This window comes from Marmota marmota, unplaced genomic scaffold (genome assembly GCF_001458135.2).
Source record: "Marmota marmota marmota unplaced genomic scaffold, marMar, whole genome shotgun sequence".
Classification (NCBI taxonomy): Eukaryota; Metazoa; Chordata; class Mammalia; order Rodentia; family Sciuridae; genus Marmota; species Marmota marmota.
The window spans coordinates 9,884,057-9,911,931 of NW_025999900.1; the positions used below are offsets into that span (position 1 = coordinate 9,884,057).

General features: G+C 41.1%; 1 protein-coding gene across 1 annotated transcript in view; it reads right to left on the bottom strand.

Annotated features, from left to right (window-relative positions):
- Positions 1-27,203, bottom strand: part of Frmd6 (FERM domain containing 6) — a 239,802-nt gene extending 212,599 nt beyond the window's left edge. Inside the window, exon 1 of the mRNA XM_048798591.1 lies at positions 26,869-27,203. The gene's annotated coding sequence lies outside the window, so the exon portion shown is untranslated. The remainder of the gene's footprint in view (positions 1-26,868) is intronic.
- Between the last annotated feature and the right edge of the window lie 672 nt (positions 27,204-27,875).

Consider the following 27,875-nt stretch of genomic DNA (forward strand, 5'->3'; position numbering starts at 1 on the left):
ATAAGAAAGACCTGACCACTCTACAGAATGTATTGTTTTGTATGCGCCATTACAATGCCAAGATCTCTAGATGAAAGGTAGAAAAGTCATGGTCTCTGTCTTGGAGTAGCCTGTTTCCGAGCAGTGTCTCAGTATCTCTTATAGAATTGCTATGAGATTTGCACCTCAGATATATTTCAAGGAAAAGAAAAGGAGTAGATGGGCCAGGACTGGGATTTGTGACTACAAAGTGCACAGTGTAATTCAATAAATTTGGCATCATGGGGAGACCAATTCATCATGTCACGACATCTCTTTGCTGAAAATTTATAATCTCAAAACAGCCGATGCAAGGCTTTTTCCCCTTCTTCTCCTGGTTGGGGTTAAGACCTGCTTCTTGGCTGGGTTTTTGCATCTGACTTTCTTAACCTGCCTTACTTTTATCAACAAAGCAATGGTTTTATTCCCTGAATTTAAATAAAAATGACAAGCATCCTTGCTTTTAGGAGCATATATTCTCTATTGGAAGATAAAAGACATAAATATGTAAATGTTCTCTGAAGATTCAGGTGCATTGTGCTTCATATTCTCTGAGGCATACACCACAGTATGACTGTTAAGAGAAGAAAGAGATAGCACTTCTTTCAATTTATGTACTCCAATCTCATTTTAGCTCTCTACATTCCATTGCAATAAAAACATTTTAATACAAATTATATACAATATACATACTTTGACTCAAAATTCTATTTTAGTACATTTTTGTGTGCTTTTGCATGATGCCAGTTTTTTAATCAATCTCATAGAACTACAACTAATGATACAATGCACCTATCTTAGTACATAATGTTGCCAAATGTATACATCTTATAACCATCTCTGCAGTCAAGATACAGAATGCTTTCATCCATTATCTCAAAAAGTCCACTCACATCCTTTTGTAATATCATCCTCCCCTACCCCAGCCCAACAACTCCTGATCTGTTTTCTATCACATAATTTCTTTTTTCAGGCATCATTAATGTGTATTCTCTTGCATCTGTGGTTTTTCTTTGGATCAACATCACGTTTTTGAGATTTATCCATGTTGCTGTATATATGAATACTTCACTCCTTTTAAATGCTGCCTAATTTCACTGTATGCATTTACCTCTTAATGGACATTTTGGTGGTTTCTAGTTTTAGACTATTAAGAATAAAGCTACTATGAATATTTATGTTGAAAGTTTTCTGTAGACATATATTTTTATTTATGGTGAATAAAATACCCAGGAATGGAGTTATTGGGTCATAAAATAATAGTTTATTCACTTTGTAAGGAAATGCCTCTTCCAAAATGGTTGCACCACTTTGTATCCCCGTAGGCAGTGTATGAAACCATAAGAAGCCCTACATCTTTTTTAACTTTAACCATTCTAGTGGGTGCACAGTGGTACTTCATTATGGTATAAAATTTGCATTTCCCTGATGACTAATGAGTTTGAATATCATTTCATGTGTTTATTGATCATTCACATTAATTTTACTGATATATTTATTCCATTCTTTTGCCAATTTTTAAAATTAGGTTATTTGTCTTTTCATTATTTAGTTTGAAAAGTTCTTTATCTGAAGACAAATCTTTTGGTAGACATATGTATTGTAAATACATTTTCCCATTCTGTAGCTTGACTTTTCATTTTCATCTTGGTATCTTTCACAGAGAAGAAATATTTAAATTATTCTTCCTTAAGACAGAATGGACATGACTATTTATAAATAAGCTTTGTTCATGAATGCAGTGGATGTCTCTCTTAAAATTCAGAGCCAATGCAAATCATATTGCCAATTTCACCATAACTGATAAAGTATCTGAGACAAAGCCCCTGGGTTTATGAAGTGCAAGACCCATCAATGATAAAGACTTCCCCCTCCCCATGTTTTGAGCTAAAAGGAATATTTGCCTTTATGTCCACTTTCATTCCTTTCTTATCTCTCCAATACTTTTCCACAGAAAATCGTCTCCACTACACAGGATGAGTCAGCAAGGAATACAAACTATTTCATACAGTGTAAGGGTCACCATGACCCTCTTATTGCATTGGAGGAAGTAATTTAAAAATTGGGTTTGTTCTGGATTTCAGAAAGAACAGGAACCTCTGATGTATTAAACTGAAAACCTCAAGCCTCTCAAAATTGTAATCCAATGAGTTTGTTCTGACTCTTAGAACGCAAGTGGACTATATTTTATTCATTTCTTTCAGCCAACTATTTTTTTTAAATGTACCATATTCTAAGTACTGAGTACTCTATCTAGAGAAACATGTATTAAATCTTTCAGTGAAACAGTGTGTACCATGATGTCAGGACAATTTCTTTCATTCCCCTGGCTAATAGTTATTTATTAAATACAGTTAATGTATGATGGTTGTAGGCATATATGATTGATCAATGTCAGTCAACTTGCTTGAGTCATTCTGAAGGTGTTGCTTGTTTTATTCAGAAACACATGCCTATCCCCTAAGCAGTATTTGCTATAATAGAAGAACTATCACCAAAGAGCCACAGCCACTCAACAAAAAATAATGCTATGCCAGCAATGAGATAATCCAAATCTCCCAGCAACACCCCAAGCAGGAAGTCAGTTAATACTCAGAGTAAGACTTGTACCATTTTCACTCCTAATGGTTAAAATTTCCCAAAGTGGAAAAAAATATTCTGGACCTCAGAAATGACAGGGGTCACAGGGAAAATATTTACTCTTTGGATTATATCAGAAGTAAAACTAACAATAAAAAGAAGATTTACTACTATTCAGAAAGAAATTTTATATGTATTTTCTCACTGGACCCTTAGAGCACCCCTGGGAGGTAGTCACAAGGAATACTGGTATACTTATGACCATAATATAGAGCTAGAAATGGGGTTCTGAGAATGTAAATGTTATGCCCAAGATTTCACAGCTATTTAATGCAAGCAGGTCTATGTGAAGCTGGGCTTAATGTCCCATGTCTGTAATCCCAGCTATTCAGGAGGCTGATATGAGAGGATTATAAGTTTGAGGCCAGCCTCAGCAACTTAGAGAGACCTTAAGCAATTTAGGACTAGGGATATAACTCAGTGAAAAAGTGCCTTTTTGTCTCAATACTCCCAAAATAGACAGATAGATTGATAGATAGATAGATAGATAGATAGATAGATAGATAGATAGATAGGACTCTGGGACTCTTTTTCACTGCCCTTGGAAGATAACTCTCTTACTTACAGGGTGCCATGGAGGGTAGTCAACATCTAAGTCTCCATTTCTCTTTTCCCTACATTTCTCTTGACTTTAAATAATATCCCTTCATTGTGCCATGAGATGAGATTAAATTATTGGTATTGCAGTGCATCTTCATGGTATATTCTGCTTCATATTAAAAAAAACATAACTGCTGAATAGGGTTTTCACACAAAGCTTCATCTGACTCTCTGAAGATGAGTGGCTGGCAGACAGGACCTAGCAAACTCTCCAATTCCCTTTTCTCTGTGGACTGTTTTTAAAAGAGGTTCATTGGAACATAATGAGATGATATTTTTCTCTTAGTCACGGTTGCCTCAATGTTTTAGGTCATACTTGTGCAGAAGGAATGCGTTAGCTTAATCCTATCTGTCCATTGCCTTGGTCATGCTTGGTGGAGCAATGAATGGGGTTTGATAGTTTTACACAGAAACTTGGGAAGAATGGCTGTAGGGCTGCTCATCATTCCTGTTCAATTCTCCAAGGAGCAGAGTGAGGCCGTACGGTTGGTGAGTTTTCATAGAAGGACATACTAGAGAACCTGCTTGCATTTGGAGAATGAGCTTCCATGAAAGCAGGGCCATGACTCTGAAATAACTGTGGCTTCTTGCTAACTTTGTAGCAGGGTTACATTTTATCTCTTTGCTTTGCAAAAGATGAAGTGCAATTGCCTCTACCTGGATGGTAATGGTGTAATGGTAGGCTTTGGAGTTGGGTCCTAAGAGAAGAAAACTCAACTGTGCTCAGGATCAGGACTGGGAGAGTGAACAGAACTTGGTATTCTATCCTTCCTCACTAAGAGTTGAGAGCTATGACTGAAAAAACACCACTAAATTTCTCTTACTCAGACAGCCATATTTCTACATTCTTCTTGGCCTCTATAATAGCTACATGAAGGATAAACAGCTCTCTTTATTAATGCTTCATTAAGGATTTTTATGTCCTTGTGACATGTGGTGCATTCTTTGCATGGAATAAAGTACTTGGAGCCTTGATTCCAGCTGGTTTGGATTGGAAAACTCATTACTGCTCCTAGCCTGTCTGCCAGCAAACTCCTCAGGGAAGAGATATGGCCTTGTATGTATGGAAATAACCAAACCATATTGGTCCACTTTTATAAATAAACCACTGGAAAATGTAATTTAGAGGGAGGAGTATATCAATAACAGATTGTTTGCTTAATCATCAGTGTTATTTCCTAGTTCTAAATTTTAGGCATTTTTCAAAACAAAAATAATAATTAAAGTATACAACAAAGCTCATCATTCAGTCTTTCATAACAGAACATCTATCTATCTGTAATGACAAAGAGAATTGAAAGTGATATTATAATTTGGAGACAAAATTACAAGATCCATTATAATGGCAATTGATAGCCATCTCAACCAAGTCCTAGCCTGAAGTTACTGTCTCTTCACTCAAAGATTAGTATCAGGTTTAAAAAAGGCAAAGGAATTGTTTCCATTGGAAAAGATTAAAACACAATTATAAATACATTTATCTTCCTTTGCCCAGGGACTCTCCACCTCATTACAGCATTTGCATAATGGGCTACTTTATTTGTTCCCTTTTAAATGTTAAATTTGGAACTTTTTATTCCACATGCTCATCAAAATAATAAACAAATGGAGTTTTAAGCCCACAGATTTTCATATTTATCTGAACTTCTTAGTCCATTTTGCCTGAAGGTAGGGAGGTATGAGCACTTTCTCAGTTTTTTAAACATCCGAGATGACAAGGCTCTAAAAGGTTGTAAATACAGACAAATGAAAGTCAGGAATTCACCCCAGTCTCCCCATTCTCAAACACTGTGCGCACACACACATGCTTGCACACTCTCACTCTCTTCCATTCTGGAGGCATGTGGATGGAGGTGCCATTTTTGTTTGTGTTCACTTCTCACTACCCTGGCTCTCTTCCTACTTCTGATGTCTTTGACTCCAGAGCTATATTCCCCAGTGGTCACTTTCATCAATGCATGCCTGCCTGCACTCTTTCCTCCTATTGGTTCCTCAATGCAAATAGACCTGTCCTATATCTAATTGCCTGGATGGCAAAGAGCTAACCTAAAAACCAGTCCCTGCTAATGGAGAATCTATTAACTCAAGTGGAACACATTTCACTTTTTAAAAGGGAGTCTTGGGATATGTAATAGCTGTGTTTAGTCCTTCAGAAAAGGAATTCAAGGTAAGAGGTTAACCAATGGACAAATCTTTAGCAGGAGAAACTGTCAGCCTCTCTCCCTACACTGTGCATGCACTTTCTCCTCTCTCCTCCTAGTACAGTCACCCCCTCCTGTACAGGGCTAAAGATGAAGTTAAGAAGCACAATAGCTGAACTTCTTGAGGCTCAGGAATGGGGATCAGAACAGAGAACACCCAGGTTAGAAAATGTCCCCTTCTAGCTTACAGTTCCTCTGCATTTCAATAGTAATGACTTGGCAGCATCTTAGTCCCCTTGAAGCTATGTTTTTCTAAAACTTTTCACATTCAATTTGTACCATAAGCTGAATTTTCTTCCAAACCATTTTATACCTATTAAGCCTCTAGGTAGAGATTTTATGCTATTCGATGATAAAAATTCAGCCTCCCTGATGGTTCTTCTCAATACAGCTATTCAATTAGTCAATGGATAGGTCTCCTTGGAAACCTCAGTAGCAGTTCTGTTTCCCTATCTCCTGAGGATATTCTTTCTGTGTCACTGGCTGCCTATTTCAAGCAGTTAGTATTCTGGCTATAGCTATATACCATTAAGGCCATGTAGCAAGGACGAACAAACCTGTCATTAAGGGGCAAGACAGGTGGTTAAGTAGGCCCTGGTGAGAGTAGACTGCCCTACCAAGACATGATGTTCCGGGAGCTTGGGGAGGTCCACACAGGGTGCTGAAAACAGGGCTCTGGTTTTGTTAGATGTAGAGGCACCATATGTATGTGGAGTCTAGTCACAGGGCAGCAGAGATTTTGAAATCCAGAGAGGTAAGTAGTGGGTACAGATGGATAGGTAGTGACAGATGGAGGCAGATGGAGAATAAAGACCTTCAACTGGGCAAAGGCACTAGTTAGGGATAGGAAGTTATGAGGCGTAGACACTAAATTGTGTCCCAGAATCAGCACTCAGAGCAGGAACCAAAGAGAGCTATGATCTGGGTAATGGAAATGAGTGAGGCAAGGTGCCTTGGAACTGGGCAAGAGCAAGAGGTACGTTATCAGAATGGAACCACTGAACAAGAGGGGAATGTTTTTTGTGCTTCTATTTCTCTCACAGCAAATCTAAGAAAGGAGGCATCTGATACTCAGTTCTAGGATGAGGGTGGGGACACAACTGTGGTTGAACCAGAAGATCAGGGACTTATATGTGAAACTCTACTAGTAGTTGATAGGAGGAGGGAAAAGAAACAAGATAAGCAATAAAAAATGTAATACCCACCACCTTCTCTACCTATCTCACCTCCCATATTGTGCCCTTTCTCTTCTTGGCACATCATACCCTTAAAAACTGATTAACATTTTTATCTTAAAAATTGTTGAAGAGGATCACTTTTGAAGAACGTGCTAGAATGGGGAAGAATTTTTTTATGATTTTATTTCATTTATTAATTTTTTTATGTGGTGCCGAGGATCGAACCCAGTGCCTTGGACATGCAAGGCAAGTGCTCTACCACTGAGCCACAATCCCATCCCAAGGGGAAGAATTTTAAGAACTATTCCCCTATGGCCAGCTACATTCTACTTGTGAGACTCTTGGTCAGAGATGGCTGCCTCTAGGATCAGATGAGAGGGAGACACATGGGGGAGGCACAGCAAGTTTCCAGGAGATGATAGTGGGGACATCATACCACTGTTGAGCACCTTCTTCATGTGCCAGGTACAAGGTGAGATGTGTAATATGCATCATCTAATTTAATCCTGGCAAGGTAAGAATTATTCTTCTCATGTTCCCAAAGAAAGTCACCAGCCTCAGAGAGGTATATGACTTCCCTGATATCCCATAGTTAGTGCTCTATCAGCCTACACTCAATAGGCATAGGAGCTGAGAAAGCTTAAATCCCTCTTGCCTCCAATCAGGACATGAGAGGAGAGATGGGCCTCCATTGCAAAGATGATAGAACACAGATATGAAAGATGAGAAAGGCAGGACATGCACAAAGGGGTGACAGGATAGAATTCCAGAGAAGTCTGAGCCCAGGCTGAAGACCAAGTTAACTGATTTGTACCCAGACTTAGTCCTGGGCCATGAGAGAACCTCTTAATTATACTTAAATCCTTCTTTCATTTTAAAACATAGAGATTCACCTCAGGATATAACCTACGGATTCAAAATCAGCATACTACACTGACTTAACCATCTCAATGTTTATAGCAGCTCAATTTATGATAGCTAAGCTATGGAACCAATCTAGCTGCCCTTCAACAGATGAATGGATAAAGAAAATTTGGTACATATACACAGCGTTGTATTACTCAGAGATAAAGAAGGATAACTTTATGACCTTTTTCCAGTAAATGGATAGACCTGGAGACTATCACACAAAGTGAAATAAGCCAGTCCCCCAAAAATCCAAAAGCTGAATGTTCTCTCTGATATGAAGATGCTAGCACACAACAAAGGCGGTGGGGGGAATAGAAGTTCATTGGATTAGACAAAGGGGAATGAAGGGAAGGGAGTGGGGATGGGAATAAGAAAGACAGTAGAATGAATTGGACATGACTTTCCTATGTTCATATATGAATACACCACTAGTGAAACTCTGTGTCATGTACAACCTCAAGAATGGGATCCTAATCAGAATAAGTTATACTCCATGAATGTATAAGTCAAAATATACTCTACTGTCATGCATATCTAAAAAGAACAAATAAAAGTTTTTAAGAAAATTTAAAAAAAATAGAGATTCAGGAAATAGCCAAGAACATTGGCCAAATAAGTCCTAACTTCCCCTGAATGTAAGAACATTTGTCTTGAGCCTTTGTTATCCAAACCTTACATTGTAAAGCCAAATCAGCTATCAGGGGGGAAAAACGTGGCCCAGGTATTCATGGTAGGTATTAAATAGTTGAATAGGCTGGGAGGCATGGCCCAAAGAATCAGTCCTTCAGTCTTCTCTGATGAGGTTCTGAGAAGACATTTTCTCAAATTAGGTAGCAGCTACCGAATATGCCATCTGGCAGGAATGGCTCTGCTCAGGAAATCAGAACTCCCAGCCTGTTTCAGTCATTGGGACCATTTTTTTTGTCATGACTGGTCTTAACAAGGCATGAGTCAGAGGATGGGGACACTTCAGAGAAATGTGGGGAGCTGGTTAAAATTCAGTCATGGGCCCCACATTCAGTAGGTTTCCAAGGTGATCCTGATCCAATTGGTTCTGCAGGGACGTCTTGGGAAAGCTGGCACAGAGACTCCTTCCTGGCCACTGTGCCTGTCAGGGCACTCCTGACTTTGAGAATGCAGGTAGAAAGCCTCCTCATCTGACGTTGAATGGCCAGTCTGCTCTGAACATCCGCTCTCAGAGCTGGGGAGGAGGAGGTCTCCAAGGTGCCTCAGTGACCAATCCTAGGAACACCGCGGCAGTGAGGACAGGAGCTCCGGGGGCCCACGGTGGCCTCACCACTAAGACCCAGTCATTGCTTTTGTTCCATTCATTCTGGTCACAGAACTGAGTAGGTTCCAGAAATGAGGAAGAAGGGGAGACATGCAGATTTCTCCTTCTGCCAACATTTCTCCTACACGTTTACTAGAACACACCAGTTCATGCCGCCTCCCGAAGACTTAAGTTCTTTTTATGAATCTTACAGCAGTGATTTGAAGGCAGTTGCGACTTCCTTGCAAGAACCAGCTTTGAGAACAAGGCGTTGTTGAGGCAGAAAATTCCCCAGTGGCAGTCTTTGATGGATGATAGGACATTTTTTCCTGGGGTTATAGTGATTTGTGGCAGCATTTCAGCAACCAAAATAAGCCATCTCTCTACATGAGGAGTGGAGGGTGATTTCTATACCCTCCATCATAATGCATAATGGTGCTAGGGCTTCCCAGACCCTAGGTTAACCCTTTTCACTTTGGACCCCAAATCTAGAGCAGAATGTGGGAAGGATCCTATGATAATTGTTCTTGGATCAAGCACCTTTCATCTGAAGATCTCCAAATACTTTATAAACATTAATTAAATTGCCACAACACATAACACCTTCATATGAATAATTATTATCTATCTACCACCACCCAGCTCCAGGCCAATGCTTTAAAGATGAGGAACTTGAAGGATAACATGGCTAGACTTCAGAGACAGAGATTATCATAGAGGTAAAACCCAAAGCCCAATGCTCTTCATTTCTAGTCCTGCATTGAAGAGGACTGAAGTGATTGGAAGGATCATATGATTCCTGTGTACATACGTACTGTGAAGTACTATTATCAAGAGAGTAGAAAACATATAGATTGGATTTATCATTTCCTTATAAGAACTACAATCTGAATCCTAGTTTTTAACCAATGTTTTTCTCTTCCAAGAAATGTAACTTCTTTTTGTTTTGGTTTCCCCATCTATAAAATGGTGACATAATGGTACCCCCAATCTCTTACATTTCTCTATCGGAAGCACTAATGGTTTGTAATGTAATGTGTTCTATAACCTACAAAAAATACTCATGCTTCCTAGTAACTGCTGGAAGGCTATCCTCATATTTTGCTATCCTCATAATTTGAAGTGGATTATCCACATTTATCCCTTAACCTTGAAGAATTTCCACAATCAGGATTTTCCTCTTCCTCATGTCATCTCATGGCCATTGGACTCTGACACTATCTTATCTGAATCAGTCATAGTCTTTTTCTTTTGGGAAACCTGGCACAAAAACTACCACCGAGGTTATACATAAAAAACTATAGTTGTATTAGGGATGTGGCTGGGTGGTAGAGCACTTGCCTTGCATGCCTGAGGTTCTAGGTTTGATCCCCAGCACCACCCCAAAAAACAAAACAAAACAAAAAAACATTGTTAAGGCCAAAAATTATTAGTAACTTAAAAATCTGTCTCTGTCTCTATTCTGTTTGGAGAACATCAGTTTCTTGTTTTATAAATTTAACTGGAAATAGCCACCTGGGAGGTTAGAAAGTAGTAGGGCCACTTGGGGAATTTGAACAGGGTTAGAGGTAATAAAGCAACTAAGTTAACAGTCTTTTCCAAGCAGCCCTGCAAACTTCACTCTGGGCTGCGAAGAGAGAGTGAAGAGCCAGCCAGTGCCTCAACAGTCCTCCTAGTAAAGTAGGGCTCACATGATCCAGAAAGGTCAGGGACGGTATAAAGAAACCATTAGGTGAATGAAACAGATATCATAGACATTGTCCCTGTACAGGTTGGCAGGAGAAGGTGGAAACTGAAAAAGATAGAAAATCTATGAAGGGCCATTGGGCTGGGGTTATGGCTCAGTGCAAGGCCCTGGGTTCGATCCTCAGCACCACATAAAAATAAATAAATAATTAAAATAAAGTTATTGTGTACAACTACAAAAAATATATATATATTAAAAAAATAAGAAAATCTATGGAGGGCCATGGAGGTATAATCCCTGAGGGACAGGCAGATTTCCCAGTACTAGAGAAGGAGACCAATTATAGACATTTTTGATAGAGCTGGTAAACACAGGATATGATGTGTTTATGTATTCAGATTTCTCAGAGGGTACACACAGAAAATCACTTGCACTGCCTGTGGTACATCAGTGATGAGATCCTCTTTTTATGAGGCAAGTCAGAAACATCTACAAATAAAGCTATTGGCTAAAGCAAAAATCTATAGTAATAAAGTATTTATTGGATATCTTTTAGAGATCACTCATAATATGCCAGGGGAAAAAGAGGGAAATAATTCCTGGTGGAGAAAAAGGAATAGGAATACTGAGCATTAAGGAGAAATGTCATAAAAGGAACATATGGACAGTTTGTTAATTGCTGAGCAATTGAGATGTGTTTCTTGCACTGTGTTTTATTTGACTCACTAAACAACCTGGGATGGTAGGAGCACAAAGAAAACAAGAGACCGGCCTCAGGTTGGTGAGTTGAAAAACTGGGCTTTGGAGTTGGCAAAATGGGTCCAAATCCTGGGCCTTCCTCAGGTTTGCTGCCTCTCAAAGCCTGTTTTCTCACAGGCTGGGAGGAGAATCACGGGAGAGATTGCATCTAAAATGCTCAGCTCAAAGCTGGGCTTCTCAGAAGCCTTACCCAATAAATGTTGGTATGCACCCCACGTCACAACAGCCAACCTTCACAGTAAGAAGAATGATTAAAAAATAAACAACACACAACTTTTCTGAACTTAGACATCCAACTGAAGCTCTCTTCCAAAACAGAGCACCACTCAGGGTGCTCTGCCTGACTCCAGCATTGCTCTGTTTTTATGGGGTTGCCCTCAAGGCTTATTTAAAACACACACACCTGTGTATAGTTATTGGTAGCAAATGTTTGTCCTTCTAGAGTGATTTTTTTTTTCCAATTAGAATTTGTAATTTAGAGCCAAGCCTGATGAAGAAAAGAACAGTGTCAAGAGGGGACAAAATTAAAGTATGGTGATGGATTCCCTTGTGTGCCTGGTATACTATCCCTAGAGGCAATTCCTGAGGAGGACTTGCTTAAACATTTAGAATAAAGGTGGGCAGTGATGTCAAGGCATAACTTCCTGAACTCATTACTAGGAGGACTCCCTTGTCCATGCCTGACTTTTTTTAAACATGATTTTGTTGTTGTTGTTGTTCTTAACTTGCAAATCCAGATCTTTCATAGTCACACCGTGGCCACTGGCCTCCACTCTCTTTGAGATTGAGAATGCTCAAAGCCTAGAATGAAATAAAGAAAAAGACCACGGCCTGAAGGAAAGGGTGAGAAGAGAGAGAAGGCCAAATTGAGAGGACAAGTTGAGGCAGAGACAATCAAATTAGCTTAGAAACATCACAGGGAAATCAACCTCATAGGCAGCAGACTTTAATTACAGTTTGCTTTTTAAAGACATTCGCAGGATGATTTGTTTGGGGAAGGGGGAGAGCAGTCATCATGGGCTGCCATAAACTTTCCAGTCAAGCAAGATGGTTATTTTTCTTCTGTTTAATAAGTTGCCTTGGCTTTTTGAAACATCGGGCCCCTTTTTAGAACATGTATTTTACTTTTTCCTCCACATTTTGGACAGTCATCCACCACCTGTTCACCTCTGCTCTCGTCTCCTCCAGGATTCTGGACAAGTAGGGGCTTGAGTACGGGGACTTGTGGGAAAGGAAGGAAACACAGATCTCTCTCCTGTGAGTAACGTGATTAACAGCAAGTAGGAAAGAGGCTTCTTCCCTGTTCACAGGGCAGATTTTCCTCAGGAGCTGGCAGAGCTCCCAGACAATTTGCTCTGGGGACAGGCTCAGCTAAACGGCTGCCAGGGCCAGCCTCAGGGGCCCTCCAGATTTATGAGTTTGGGCAGCCAAGGGAGGGGGCACTACAGAGGCAGGAGGTGGGGGAAGACATGGCATGTGTCACTAGGCAGGGCTGGCGCGGGCTGTGAACACAGAGCAGGCTGGGTGCTCTCCACACACATCCTTAAGGCCCAGGCCTTCTGGTCACTGAAACCGCTGCAGGGAGGGCTGAGGGGCTGGAGAGGGGAGAAGCTGTTCCAGCGACACCAGGAGCCTGAGGCTGCCTTGCAGGGGAAGGAGCAGTGAAGGATAGGGTGACTTCCATGGCTGGGCAAGGGCTGTGTGGCTCCAAGCTGCACAGAGCAGCTGGAGGCAGAGTGGCCCTGATCTCTAGAGCCAAGGGAAAGGCGTCTCCTCACTTGTCGCCCAGCCCAGGGGTCTGGGGAAGGATCCAGAGTCAAATGTGGAGTCATACTCCCCAGGTCCCCACTTAGCACTGTCACCACCACAATGCCCAGTCTGCCCCTTTTGGCTTCCCCTGGGTTGTGTTTTCAACAAACACTGTTGCTGGAGCACTTCTAACTGAATGGAAAGCAGCAGGCTCTCTATGAGCTCAAATGTGCTGGTGGGAGACTGGAAGAGGAGGAGGTCATCAGCCCCTGGAGCTGCTCCCAGCTGCCCTGCTCTGTTTTAGCTCAGTCAGACTGGAATTCCTGTTAGATCACACTGCTTTTAAATGATTTTCCTTTATAGTAGACTTTTGAAAAGATCTATGAATTATTCAGGGTCACTAGCTGCTTTAGCCCCCAGTGTCTTTCAGATATCCTCAAATGGATTTTTGGCTCCTTTGAATATTAAGGTAGGTATGGGACACATTTGTCTCTCTTCTGCCTAAGTGTCCACCCAAGCCAGGCTGCCCTGAGGCTATTGTGAAGCTGGGAACTGGAATTTAGGGTGAGGTGGCTAAGTGCTGTGACTGATTTCTTCCTTCCCTGCTCTTTCCCTTAATAGAAACAGCTTTATGGCGTGTGCATGTGTGTGCGCACGTGCGTGTGTTTCTCATTATATAACGAATTCCTGCTCATTTCATTCAGAAAATGTAAAGAATACCATTAACTAGGAATAAGCACAGTTAACATTATGGTATGTATTCTTCTTGATTTATAGGTGAAATCATGGTGTACATATATTTTTTATAACTGACCTCTCCATTCTATACTATATCACAAGTATCATCCTACGCATTTGTAAATACAGACCCACATTATCATTTCTAATGTCTGTTTAATAGTCCAGAGTGAAAAAACATGCTCTGGTTTACAATGGCCTATAATTTGACATTTCACATGTCACTACATTATTGCTGAAATAAACAAGGATCTTTAGATAAGGGAAGAATCTGACAATGATGCTTAAGAAGAATTGTTCAAAACAGTGCTGGGTCAAATTCTGTCATCTTTTTAAAGGCTTTGATGCATCCTGTCAAAATTTTCCTAGACAAAGTCTCTACCAGTGTCCAAACTTCCAGCAGCAAAGGACACTGGCAATTGTCCTCCCTCAACCTCAACACTGGACAGTAAGTCTTTTTTAGTCTTTTCCAGTCTGGTGGTTGTAAATGAACACATCTTGCTGTTTTACCTTGGTGTTCAGTGTTTTCTCTTCTCCTTTCTGATACTTTCTGTCATTCTTTGGAGCCCCGTTCCTACCTGCTCATCCAATAGTAAACATCACTGAGCACTTGCTATGTGTAGGCTCCAAGCTGAATATCTTGGTCACAGGCACAAGGGTGGCTTTGTGTGAAGTGCTCTAGGGGCTGATATGTTGGCCTGGGGGAGCTGGAGAAAGTATGGAGAGGAGGTGATACTTCTGATAGGTTTGATGGAACAGTGGAGAGTGGGATAGGTAGAAAAATGTCATTTCACACAGAGGAAAGAGTATAAGCAAAGTCACTAAGACTTGCGTTCCAGAGGAGGCCACTGTCAGGTAGGGTGGTTGGATTTCAGATGGAGACAGGTTCTGGCGGGTGCACTGAAGAATTTAGACTTTATTCTGTAGATATGGCAGATTGTTAAGGGCAGGGATTTTAGAGGAGAATGGTGACCAGACTGGAGTTGACCTAGTTAATTTTAGCAGTAGTATGGAAGAGGAAATAAGAGATGGAGGCAGAAAGGGCAATAAAAAAGGCCACTCCCTTTGGTTGTGTGAAGACACTGAGTCACAAAGAAGACAGGAACAGTAGGACTTGGAGCAGAAAAATTTATGAGACAAAATATAGGGGATCTGGTGACTGGTAGGTAAAGTGGAGAGAAGTTCAAAAAAGACTTGGAGGAAGGAGAAGGTGTGAGTGGGGACAAAGAAGAAGAAAGGATGGAGTCAGGTTTTGACATGCTGATTTAGGTCCCCCTTGGGACTTAAGTGGATACAGCCATATGGAAATTGTACAATGGATTTGGGGCTCTAGAGAGAATTGAGAGCTGTGGATACAGATTTGGGAGTCATCGCCCCTCAGAATCTACCAGAAACCCTTCCTTCCATCAGGCTTGATATCCTGTGTGGACAGCTCCTTTGTCCTTGTCCCCTGACCTGTGAGCCTCCTTCCTTTCTTGAAGACATGCCCAGTTTGTTATACAAAAGAATGGACCTAACACAGCCAATTAATGGAAAACTTAAAATATGATAAATGTTTTTAAAATATTTGGGTTTTTTATTTTTTGGGGGAACTGGGGATTGAACTCAGGGGCACTTGACCATTGAGCCACTTTCCCAGCCCTATTTTGTATTTTATTTAGAGACAGGGTCTCACTGAGTTGCTTAGTGCCTCGCCATTGATGAAGCTGGCTTTGAACTTGAGATCCTCCTGCCTCAGCCTCCTGAGCTGCTGGGATTTCAGGCATGCACCACTGTGCCTGGCCAAAAAATATTTGTTAACATAAAGAAATGATACATGAACAGTGTAGGTCCAACCCAGCCTTTAGGTAAGGGGCTCTGCTTCCCTGTCAGAGTGGTGTCAGCCACCAGAAGAACCATTCCCAACTCAAGTCTGAGCCTGAAGACAGAACTTCTCGCAGAAACCTGTTCCCAGGAGCCAGCGTTAAGCTTTAGGACCTGAAGAGAAACAAGAGGTATGGTCCCAGGTGCCAGTGGCTGATTGGCATCTTGGTTAGGATTGGAACAGCTCAATTAAAATGTCAGGCAGCTGCTGTCTAAATTTTAAAAGAAACACTATAAAACAAATTTGGGCAAGCGTCGTCTATGCTATCCTCTTCAACATCTTCATAAATCTATCTAGGGGGGAAAAAGTGCTTTTGAGAGTGCTAGGGTGAGTGACAGCTCACGGCTTCATTTCTCAGCTGCTGACATTGCAGTTTATCTCCAGACCAGGAAAACCTTACTCTGGCCTGACTCAAAACTGCTCATTTTTCTTTCATTCCTGCTTTGCTCCTTGGCTTCCTTCAGTTCTCTCTTTGGTGAGTCAAATCAGAGGAGCCTACTGCTAGCTGGTAAAATAGGGCTGCCTGGCCCAGAGAGTCAAGCAGGAGCTATCACCCACACATGATGCTTTGAAACAGGTGCTTTCCATTCTGTGGCACATCCAGAAAGAATCTACATCAGAGGTGCCACAATTACCCAAACTGACAAATAAGCAAAAGGAAACCTCTATTATTTTAATGATAAGGACGTGACTAGAAATCATAACCTAATGAAAAGCAACAAAAACAACATTTGGGCTCCATGATACGTATCAGTTAAGCAGGATGCGTGGCCTTCCCCTTTATTAATATAATTAGTGACAAGCCAAAAATTAAAGATTGCTTAAACTAGGAATCTACGGTATGGAAAGATAGTGCAGAGGACATATCCCAATCCCATGAAACTGACAATGCAGAAGGGAGAAATAAATGGCTTAAAACAGAGCTAAAATCATACAAGATAAATCATGACTAGCATTCTAGAATGTTTCTTACTAGAAATTTCCAAAGGATGTTTATTGAAAATGATGTAAATGCATCCCAAATGAGGCAGCAAGACTGGAGATGGCATGGAGAGATTATTCAGCATGTAGCAGATTCTAAGTCATCTAAATTTGGGGACAGAGGATATGGATAGTGCTATGAAGAAGGGAAAGGGAAGCTGTCTAAGGAACCAGCCTTCTTAATGCCAAGCGACCCTGGTTAGCTGGCAAGTTTCCCTGTATTTCCAAAGGTTTGGGTGTGTTTTGTCTCCACAATGGTTTATGTGTTGGGAGCTTGGCTTTCAGTGTGGGGATGTGGGAGGTGAGGAGGCCCTTAAGAGGGGAGGCTTCCTGGGCGGTCCTTAGGTCAATGGTGCACATGCCCTTGGAAGGGATCATGGGACCTACATCCCTCTAGCTTCCTGTTTTGCAACATGAGCTTTTCCTCACACTCATACTCCAGCCATGATGTGACACAGCAAAGAAGGCCCTTACCAGAGCTCAACTAATGCCAGGCCATGGCCTTGAACCTCCAAAAGTGTGTGAGCTACCTTTTTTAAATAACATAATCCTGCCTCACATATTTCATCATAGTAACAAAAAAAAAAAAAAAACAGACTAATTGAGTATTCATGGCCAAAATCCTTGAAATATCAAAGATACTTCCTAATTTACAAAATCCATTTGAGGTTGTTGACATCTGCAATGGAAATTAAAGTAAGAACAATGTGTTTCACTGGTCACGCTGAGGGCTTCCAACTCAAAGTGCTTGAGGTATACGTGACTCATACCTAACGATGACTACGAAGCATCCTCTATGGCCTCCAGAATTCTTTAACCTCATAAATCTTCTCCCTCTGTTAGCTGAAGACACACTAATGTCCCAAGCCTTTCTGTGTCAATGCAAACAAAAATTAAGCTAAAAAATGATGAAGTAGCACATCCTGGCTCCATTCAAAACTTTCCTCTTTACAAGCATATTACATTATATTACCTCCACCTGAATTTACATCTTTAACATTTCCCCCATCATTTCCCAAAATGCATCATTGCCAAAAGCCTTTAAAGTGCAACTTTAGCAACATTTGGGTAGATTTTAAGAGAGTCAATTGTGACTATGAGCTGCTTTGTTTTTTCTTCCTGCAAACCTGGCTCATTCACATGTCATACATCTTGATACGACAGCAGCAGAACCAGAGTAACTACTTTTTAATGGGGCTGTGTGTTCTCCATTAGGGTAGTAAGTGTCCTGCTGAGGTCTTAGGGGACACAGTGTACTCTCTGGCCAGGATTCAGGGCCACCAGGCCATTATTTCTACAAGACATTAGAGTATTGTGGATTTACCAAGCTCAGTTCAGATATGAGTGAGATAAACTAGAAAAAAAAAATGCTTTCCTAACTGGGAAAGCAAGGCACCAGACAGAAGTCAGGGACCTATAAACACAGTTTATACAAAAACCCAAAGAACCAAATTCTTGAAGAGAACATACACAAAATCTGGACAGCTGCCTCACTCCTACTATAACCCATGCCTTCCTTTTCTTCTCTCCTTGTCTCTCTTGCCTTCCTTGTATGAAGAAAACTGTGTGACAGTGATTAATGGCCCTCAGAGCCAGGCTGCCTGAGTTCAGGCTCTCAATCTCCCCATTACTTGCTGTGTTACCTTGGACTGTTAAGTAGTTTCTCTGGGCTTCATTTCCTCATCTGTTAAACAGATTGCTTTGAGGATTAAATGAGATAAAATAGTTCAAGATTTTATACAATATCTGACACATAACAAGTGCTGAAAAAAATGTTAGCCAATTTCTTTCACAGGAAATTTGATATTCTGTAAAAATCACAGAACTTTTAATATAAAATATGGAAAGGAAAATTGGCACTCAGATCTCCAGTCCTCTTACTTCACTTTGTCTTGTCTGCTCATGCCAGGTGACCTCTTTTCACAGAAAAAGTATAGGCTCAGCCATGAATGCTAAAGGTTAACAGTTTCTGTTAAAGAAGGGCAACTCTCCTCTCTAGAAGAAAAAGACCATGATGGAACAGGTGTTCAGTGAACCTACAGCAAGGGACAATGTCAGGTCTCTGTGTGGGAATTACCCAGGTTACTTCCACTGTAGTAGAATTCCAAGTCACACCTCTCCCAGAAAACAGGACCCATCTACTCAATTCTTTGTTCCTTATTGGACTGTGACTAGAACAAGCAACATGGAATCTTTCTAGATATAAAGGAAAAGCAATTTTGGAACAGAATTCTAGTAACTGCCTGTGGGACTTTGGACAGATTGCAGAGCAGCAGGACTGTTCTAAAAAGGGCTTATATTAAATATCCTGGGTAACGCACACCATGCCTATAGGAAATAGACTGGAAGGCTTTACACTAATTATTCCTCAACTAGACATGACTATCAGGATCCATGCCCTTGTGCGGTTTCTTTCCATATTGATTCTGGGCTTTGTTGTGGGATTCACCTTGGCCAATGGGGTTCTCAGAACTGATAATGTAGAGACTTGGCAAGTGTTTGTACATTGAGACTTGTACTCTTAGAACATCGCTGCCATTATGTGAGAAAGTCTAGCTTCCTTAAGGATGAAAGAACACTCAGAGAAAGAGAGGCCAGCTGACCCTGCTGAGCCCAGCCCCAGTCAATCTTCCGGCTGGAGGCAGTCATATGAATAAGCCTGTATAATACCAGAAGTGATTAAATTAGCCAGTCAGCCCATAGCTCATGAGAAGTAATAAATTGCTGTTGTTTTAAGTCACTAAGTGTTGGAGGTGTTCGTTTTTCTGCAACAGATCACTAAAAAAAAAAAAAAAAAAAAAAAACTAAAATGGGGTACTGCCAGGACAAAAATGCAAAACATGTGGCATTAGCTTTGGGACCAGACAGTGGGCAGAGACTGGAAGACAGTGAAGAAATTGTCTTCGGAAGCTGGAAAAAGGCAACCCATATTGGTGCAACAATCAGCAAAACTGCCACCTGTGGTAACTTGTAAGTTTAAAAAAAGATCTATGTAATAAGTCTGTGAGTCTGTCTAAAGAGATTTTCAGACAGAACACTAAATATGCAGGAAGAGGTGTGAGCTGAAGAAGGAACAATTTAGTTTGCAAACAGAATGTAGAAGAAATGAGGAGGGACCAGAACTTGCTGGGTTGGAACTAAAACTGTTTTTCATCTTCATTCTCTCCAGATGGTAAACGATTCTCAGAGTAAGAAATGACCTCAAGGTAAAAGTTAATCAAAGGGGTGGATGTAAGACCTTTTATTAGGAACACTAATAAAAGACTTTGGGTAGTGCTGAGTAGCCTTCTCAACTAGATAAAAAGGCTTCTAAAATTCATAGAAGCTTAATCTTAAAATAGCTCAGTAACCTAGAGCTGGGATGTCCAATATGGTAACCACTAGCCACATGAAGCTACTGGGCAGTTGAAATATGGCCAGTCTGAATTGAGATGTGTTTAAGTATAAAATATACACTGGATTTAAAAAAATCTTAGGATGCAAAATGTAAAATATCATATCCATAATTTTATATTGATTATATGTTGAAATAATGTTTTAGATCTATTGAGCCAAAGAAAATATGTTATTAAAATTATTTCTACCTGTTTTTGTTTGCTGTTTTTAAAAATGTGGCTATGGCTGGGAATGTGGTTGAGTGGTAGATTTCTTGCCTAGCATATGCAAAAGCCCAGGTTCAATCCCCAACAAAACACACATACACACACACGGCTACTAGGATTTTTAAAACTTACACATCTGGCTTACACCTGTGGTTTGCATTATGTTTCTATTGAACGACACCAGTGTAAGAGGCCTGTCCTGAAAAGAATTATGGGTGAAGATTTTGTCTAATGGAGAATACAATAATAAGAAGCAGAGAAATCCACAAAGCTTTTAAAGTAGTTGTAGCAGATTGAAGTAAAATTTAAAATGATAGGAGACTTCTGGGCTCTCACATTTCCATAGGCAGGAAGCAGGCTGAGAAAATTATTTAGCTGCACACATAGGCCATTTATTTTCAAAAAGAAGACATCTCAGAAGGTAGAATCAAAACCCTAGATGGATGAGTAAAAAGCAAAGTCTTCCTGCTTGAACCTGATAGACTTCAGAAATACTATGGACCAATTACTAGCATTGCCTCTATTACGCCAACTTTTTAATATGAATACCTATCAGGACTATCTCATCCCTGTTTCATTGCACGCTGGATATATGGTTTAATTTGTAAAGAGTTTAGAGAAAGTAAACAGGCCAAGACTTGCTAGGTTGGAAGGAAAACTTCCTCTCTGGATGAAGAGGAGCTATACTCGAGAAGCCTTATCTATGTCTGGACTGAATGCAGATCATTAGATCATCACTTTGAGCTTGCGTGGTTATTAGAAGACACTCAGGGGGTCTGGGGTTGTGGCTCAGTGGTAGAATGCTTGCCTAGTATGGGTGAGGTATTGGGTTTGATCCTCAGCACCATATAAAAATAAATAAATAAAAATAAAATAATTGTCTCCACCTAAAGCTAAAATATTATAAAAAGAAGAATAGGAGGAGGAGGAGGAGACTCCAGGGATTTTGAAAAGAATGAGTGCATTTGGCACATGGGATTTACATAAGTAATAATTGTTGCCAAAGTGTGGACTTAGTCAATTTAAAATGAAGACAAATTACTTGAAAATTTTCTCATTAAGAAGTAGAGTTTATTCCCCTATCCCTTGAATCCAGGATGACCTTCCTACTTGCTTTGTCCAATAGAAGGTGGCAGAAGTGAGATTGTTCAACTTCCAAGCCCAGACTTCAAGAAGCCTTGTAGAGTCTCCAAATGTCCTCTTGATAAAGTTCATGATGACAAGAGGAAGAACTCCAGCCCTCTTGGCTGCTCCAGCCACCCCGATTTGAGGCCCTGCCCTTGGGAGGGCCTCTTAAATCTTTAGCTGACTATAGTCACATGTGTAAGCCCAGGAAAACCAACATAAGAACTATTCAATTAACCCAAAGAACAATAAATGTTTGTTGTTTTTGGTCACCGTGGTTTGGGGTGGTTTGTTCTACAGAGTCAGTTACCTGTTATTATCTATTCAAACTCTAACAAGGAACAAATTGAGCCAATGTACAGGGTTTCTGGTGGAGGTGTGCTTTTGGATTCTTCTGCAGGTAGAACTCTGTCCCCACTGTGTTCTTTATCACATGAGCTTCTCCACAGTGCTGCTCACAACATGGAAACTGCCCAAGATGGAAGCAGCCACCTCCATTATTGGAAGAGACGCACCATCACTTCTCCTGTATTCTACTAGCTACGCAGAACAACCTGGTAGAATGTGGAAAGGTACAATACAGGGTGCTACGATCAGGAGGTGGGGGTCACTTGGGACTGTCTATAGATGTTTACCACAGAAACCAATCAACGAATAAATGTATTTCACATCCTAGCCTTCCTTTCAACATGCAAAGAGGTTAATAGTTCCATAACTGCTCTGACTGCTGGTTTATTATGAGTTCCTCCCCGATTTCTCAACATGTCCCATACCTTTTCTCCACCTTCTCAACTCCACTAAGCATGGGACATGGCAGTTCAGGGTGGTATTGCTCTGACTGGAGGAATTATAGCTGGTAGATATCTCAGTGTCAGTCCTCAGAAGGATCAACGATGGGGAGAAAAAGCAGCCTAAGGTCAGTTCCCCAAACCTTTTGAAGAGAACTATAAAAAGAAAAGAATTCAGGTTAATAAAGAATAGGCCAGCCTGGGACTGTAAGGAAATAAGTGTTGGTGTTTGTTACTGGCTTCTGAGAAAAGGAATCAACCAATTTGTCAATAAAACTAAAAAAAATGTGTCATACTATTTGACTCAGTGATTTCCTCTTAGGAGCGCATACCTTCCTGCTAGGGTCTAAATGTTTGGTTTCTCTCCAAAATGAATCTTTACAGATGATTCTTGTGAAGACTCAGGAAGAAAAGGAAGAGCTATAGAGAAAGCCTCAGTATTCTTAGAGAATGCCTAAGTGGTCTTGAACAGGATGTTGGTAGATATATGGGTGCTCAAGGCCATTCTGATGAGCTCCAGAGGGAGTGAGGAAAGTGTCACTGGACACTGGAGAAAAGATGATCATTGTTATAAAATGGTAAAAAAGAAATAGCTAAACAGTGTTTGTGTCCAGTGTTTATTGGAAGTGGAATTTGTGAGTGATGAAACTGGATATTTGAGGGAATTTCTTAGTGAAATTGAAGGGGCAGTTTGGCTTTTCTTGACTACCTATGTGAAATGAGAAGAGAGAAATTATTTTAAATATGGAATTATTGATCTGAATGGAAGCAGAACTTAAAGATTTGAAAAAAATTCTCATCCTATCCAGGCTATAAAGAATGAAAAAAATGTGTTTGGGAGAGAACACCAAGAGTGTGGCCAAGTGACAGTCCCCTAGGAAGTCAGTCATCTAAAACAGAAATCAGACCCTATATCCAAGGCAACCAGGAATGGCCCTGATGGCCATTTGGAAAATATCAGGGCTAAGATAGAGTAGAACAAAGTAAAGCATATGTAACAAACACACTGCTAAAATCAAGGCTGGGAAAATCTAAAGTGATATAGAGAGATTTATTGTTGACTAGAATCCAGGGGATTAAATTTCTTATGAATGCCATTTCCCCCAGAAGTCAGCTGTCTTTGAGATGAGTAGGAAACTTTAATATGCACTGGCTTTCATTGGCCCAGAAGCACCTGCTCAGTCTCAATTTTCTTATTGATCAAATCATTTCCATGCATCCACACTCCAGGATTATGCAGGTTAAATGAGATAAACCATCTGGGGACACTCCTTCCACTAGGAAGAGTCTTATTATCAAGGCACCATAATGGAGGTAGTATGGAATAAAGAGAGTAATCTTGCTTTGAATTCTGTCCTATGCTTGTATTCTACCTCCACCATACTTAGTAGCTTAACTTTTTATGAACCCAGGTTCTTCGACTACAAACTGGGTCTTTCTATCTGGCCAGGTTCTATCATGATGCAATGCTATATCACATGCAAAGAGGCTATTGAGGGTACCAGGAATATAGTAGTCTTCTCCCATTTTGTTGTCTCAAACCTCCAATTCTTTCATTCTCTTCTTTAAAAATGCCAACATAAGGAAACCTTTTGAAACTGAAAATAAGCCAGCTAAGGCCAAACATCAACGAAGGTTGTGCTTCATTACATTCATTTCCAAGTCATACAGTAGTCATTTCTAAGAAGCCATGGGGGGTGGGAGTGCACTGCTCAAGTTAACCAAAGTGCTACCAATGGGGTTTATCATGAGTTCCTCCCCTATTTCTTAACATATCCCATACCTTTCCTCCACCTTCTAACTCCACTAAGCATGGGACATGGCAGTTCAGGGTTGTATTGCTCTGACTGGAGGAATTATAGCTGGTAGATAACTCAGTGTCAGTCACTGAGGCTGATCCTAGTCCTTCCCTAATATCCCTCATCTTGTGAGACAAGATCAACATTACAAAAAACTTGTCTACAGATTGAAAACAGAAATGGAATCTGGATATGAGCCTGCCCCTCAGAAACAAGCCTAGGACATCACTCGTGGCATGTGGATCCTAAGGGTAAACATCCCGGAGACTTCTCAAACTCTTTCTGAAAGCAGTTTCAGTTACTGGGAATGGTAGTTGATAAAACAGAGATCATCCCCAAAGAGAACTCCTCTTGCTTGGTTCTAGGTGGGTTCTGGGAGGTGTATTAGCTAAAAGTCAAAGAAAGGAAAAGAACAGGGATGGACACTCCCTGACTCCTCTTCAGGTTGGAGTCTGTCTCCCCAAACACCAGCACAATGGAAGTAGAGCATATGCTCCTGTCGAATTGAATAGCAAGTAGAGAACAGGATGTGTGCCCTTGTTTATAAACAAAGATCAGGATAAATGTCAGCTGCCAGACCTCAAAGGCAGGCATGATAGACCATTTGAAGAGAGAAGACACAGGCAGCAGAGCAAGCCCTTTGGTCTCCCTGGAGGTCTCCAGCAGACCTTTCCAGGGGCTCCACAGAAGAGCAGGGGAGCTAGGGAGACCAGAGGGAGCTGCCTCAGAGCCTTCCTCATGGGCCTGCACTGTCTCCCCTTGGCCAACTCTCAAAGCTAAACCTGCTTGTCACGCACATTGCAGGCCATGGGTGTGTGCTTTGGAGTAGAGAGTTAGATTGATCTCCTAGCATCAGGTAAAAGGCTAAGCCTCAGTTTCTTCTTCTGTAAAATGAGAATTCCAGTAGTCTACCCCACAGGATCGCTGCCAAGTATACATTAGAACACCCAGCCTTTAGCACATTGCCTGGCTCAGAGCCAGGGCTCGGCAGGTTTAGGTGCTGTTATCATTGTTGCTGTTGATTTCTTTCTGCTTTGTGAAATGACAGCATTTATCACCAGAGCTGGGAGATGTACAGAGCTAAGGCACCATCAGTAGCAAACCAGACATTTTCCAGAGTGGCAAGTAGTGTTTATTTACAGTGACCAAGATGAGAAGCAGCTGTAGGGAAGAAGTGCAAGGGAAGAGCATGTGCTGGGAATGAGGTGACTGTCCCATCTATCAACCTTGCCTCTGGGTCTGCCTCAGACCAGCTGAGGAGCCAGGCCCCAGTGACAGTACAGGGCCACAGGGCTAGCATGCAAAGAGGCCTACTAGCACTTGCTGAGGCCGCAGAGCATCAGAGCTGACACAAAAGGAAGAAGCATGTCCCTTGAGAAACATTCTGAGAAGAGTTCTCCGAAGGGCTAGGAGTTCTACCTCCTAACACCAGTCAAGCTCATTCCAGAGGGTTTGGAGGATGGGACAGGGCAGAGAAGGCATTTGGTTCCTGCCCAGCACCTGCTCTCAGTCGAGAGAACTGTCCTCCTCTAGAAAACTCAGCAGCCACCAATATGATCCTAATCTAATAGTGCATTAACTGGAATGGCCTCAGAAAACTGAATTTTAAGAAAGCTTGAGCCAAGCAGGGAGGCTTGAGAGGTGCTATTCATTGTCAGCAGGTGTTTTTCCCAATTGAACAATATATATATCTTCCAGCAGGTAAGTACACAAGCAATTCAGGTTAACTAGGTGACCTCAGGAGTTCCCTAACAATAATTGAACTAAAACTAAAATATATGTACATATACATATCTGGAATATATATATACATATACATATATGGAATATATATATGGGTGTGTGTGTGTATATACAGAAGATTCTGATTAAAATTTGCAGAATACATGGTAACTGTGATGTATTTTAAATTAACTCAGCATCTATTTGTAACTCAGTCTCTCCTTTCTCCCTCTCTCGCTCCCTCTCTCTCTCTCTCTCTCTCATACATATGTATAAATGTACCTACAATGGTAAACAATAGATAACTTCACTTTCAGTCCTTTTAGAAAAGTAATGCAATGACACATTTCATAAATATCTTCTCTGAGAATTGACATCCTGGTTGCTGACCCACAAACTTAGTTTTCTTTTAAAAAGTAGATCTAAAACTTCATATAAACTCACTTTGTTCTTTCCCATATTCCCTTTATGACTTCCTTCTATCACACATGCAGCATATTTTACTTTTACAGCACTCGGGATCTGGTTATGACAAACTCTGCAACAGCTCATTGCATTCACTTTATGGTCTCTTGTCTAGTTTTACTAAGTTATATCCTTTATAAAAGAAGTGCATGAACCCAAAATACATAAATGTCTCTTTTTGTGACCCAGAGGGTGAACATGTAACTGATATTCATGTAACGGACACCTTCTTGATATTTTCAGACTCTGAAAAATGTATGCTGGTGTCTTACAAGAAGTCATTGTTGAACTCATGAAATGTTTAGAGCAGGAACATTGAAAGCAAAATGTGACACATAAAGGGGGCCTGTGTTCTCGCAGATCAGCACCTGTGTTTTGAGAGGACTCTAACAAAGGTGTCTCCATAATACACAGTGCATGCACGCAGACACACACACACACACACACACACACACACGACAAGCTAAAGTCCAGAGCACACAGGCATTAATTCCTCAAGATGGGAGCTCCTTCTCAGCCATGCCTGCCATGGCTGTAATAATATTGGACAACTTGAGGCCTCTCCTCCCCAAAGAAGAAATCATGGGACAGAAAGTCTTCAACAGCAGCACCAATGCTTTCACTAGTCTGGGCTGGTTAACAGACAGAAATCAAATTACTTAAACATTTTGATGATTCTACTGTGTCCAACCTACTGACATTTAACATGAAAATTGTCTTCAGATTATATTCCATGAAAAGCAAAAGGTAAGACTAAGCAATTCTTCTCCTACCTGCTGCTGGAGCTACCAGAAGCCAGGCACTGGTCACAGAACGGGACAGATGTCAGAGTTTCTTCAGCTCCCTTCCCTGGAACCAGAACGGTCGAAAGAGAACTCTCAGCTGCTCTGAGCAAGCAGACTCCTTCCTCCCTGCCAGCTCTTTCTTATTCCATGGCTTGCAGAGTGCCAGAGCCAGGTAGCCAAGAAAGAATGTTTGGAGAGAAAGGAATTGAGTTTAGGGGATTGGAAGGAGAGGACAGAGGTTTCCCAGGCAAGAGTTAGTTCACCCAACACTCTTCCTTCAAGGAGGAAAGTCCTCTTCCTCCAGCTTCAATTTCTCTTAGGAGAGCTTGCCTCTGCATTACTCATGTAATTGCTACACGGCCCCTTCACAAACAGCAGACATACTTTTTGGGCAGGCCTCCAGATTTCTGATGCATGCCTGTACCTGTCAGGAGGGATATCACTGGGCCTGGGAAAATTGAGAGAGCAGCATATCCGCCCAGGGGAAAGGACCCAGACTAGACTATTAATCAAATTCTTGGAATGAAATATGCCCTAAAAGGACAGCCGGGGCTGGCATGAGATTTTCTGTCCATAGGATGTCCACCTCACTCATGGGATCACCTGGTTAGGGCTCAAAACTCTTCCAAGTAGATCAGCAGCCACACTTGGTCAAGTTTTGACTTGTTTCCCCAAAGAGGAAAGGAGCAGCAGGGATTACTATCACAGGAGGAATGTGGTTTTCTTACCCTGAGAAGTCAATGTAGGAGAGTCAAAGATGATGAATGTGTAATTACAGATTCTTTAAAGCTTAATATGAAATATAGTGTTGAAGAAGACATTTCAACAGTAAGGCAAGGATTGTAGAAGCTTCCATGTTTTGTTCATTACTGGTTTCCAAGAAGGTGGAGATACCACGGTAGAGAAGAAAAGACAGCAGAGAAATTGGGACATCTTGGCTCTACTCTTGGCTGCTCTACCACACTTCATACTGCTAATGCTTAGTAGTCAGATAC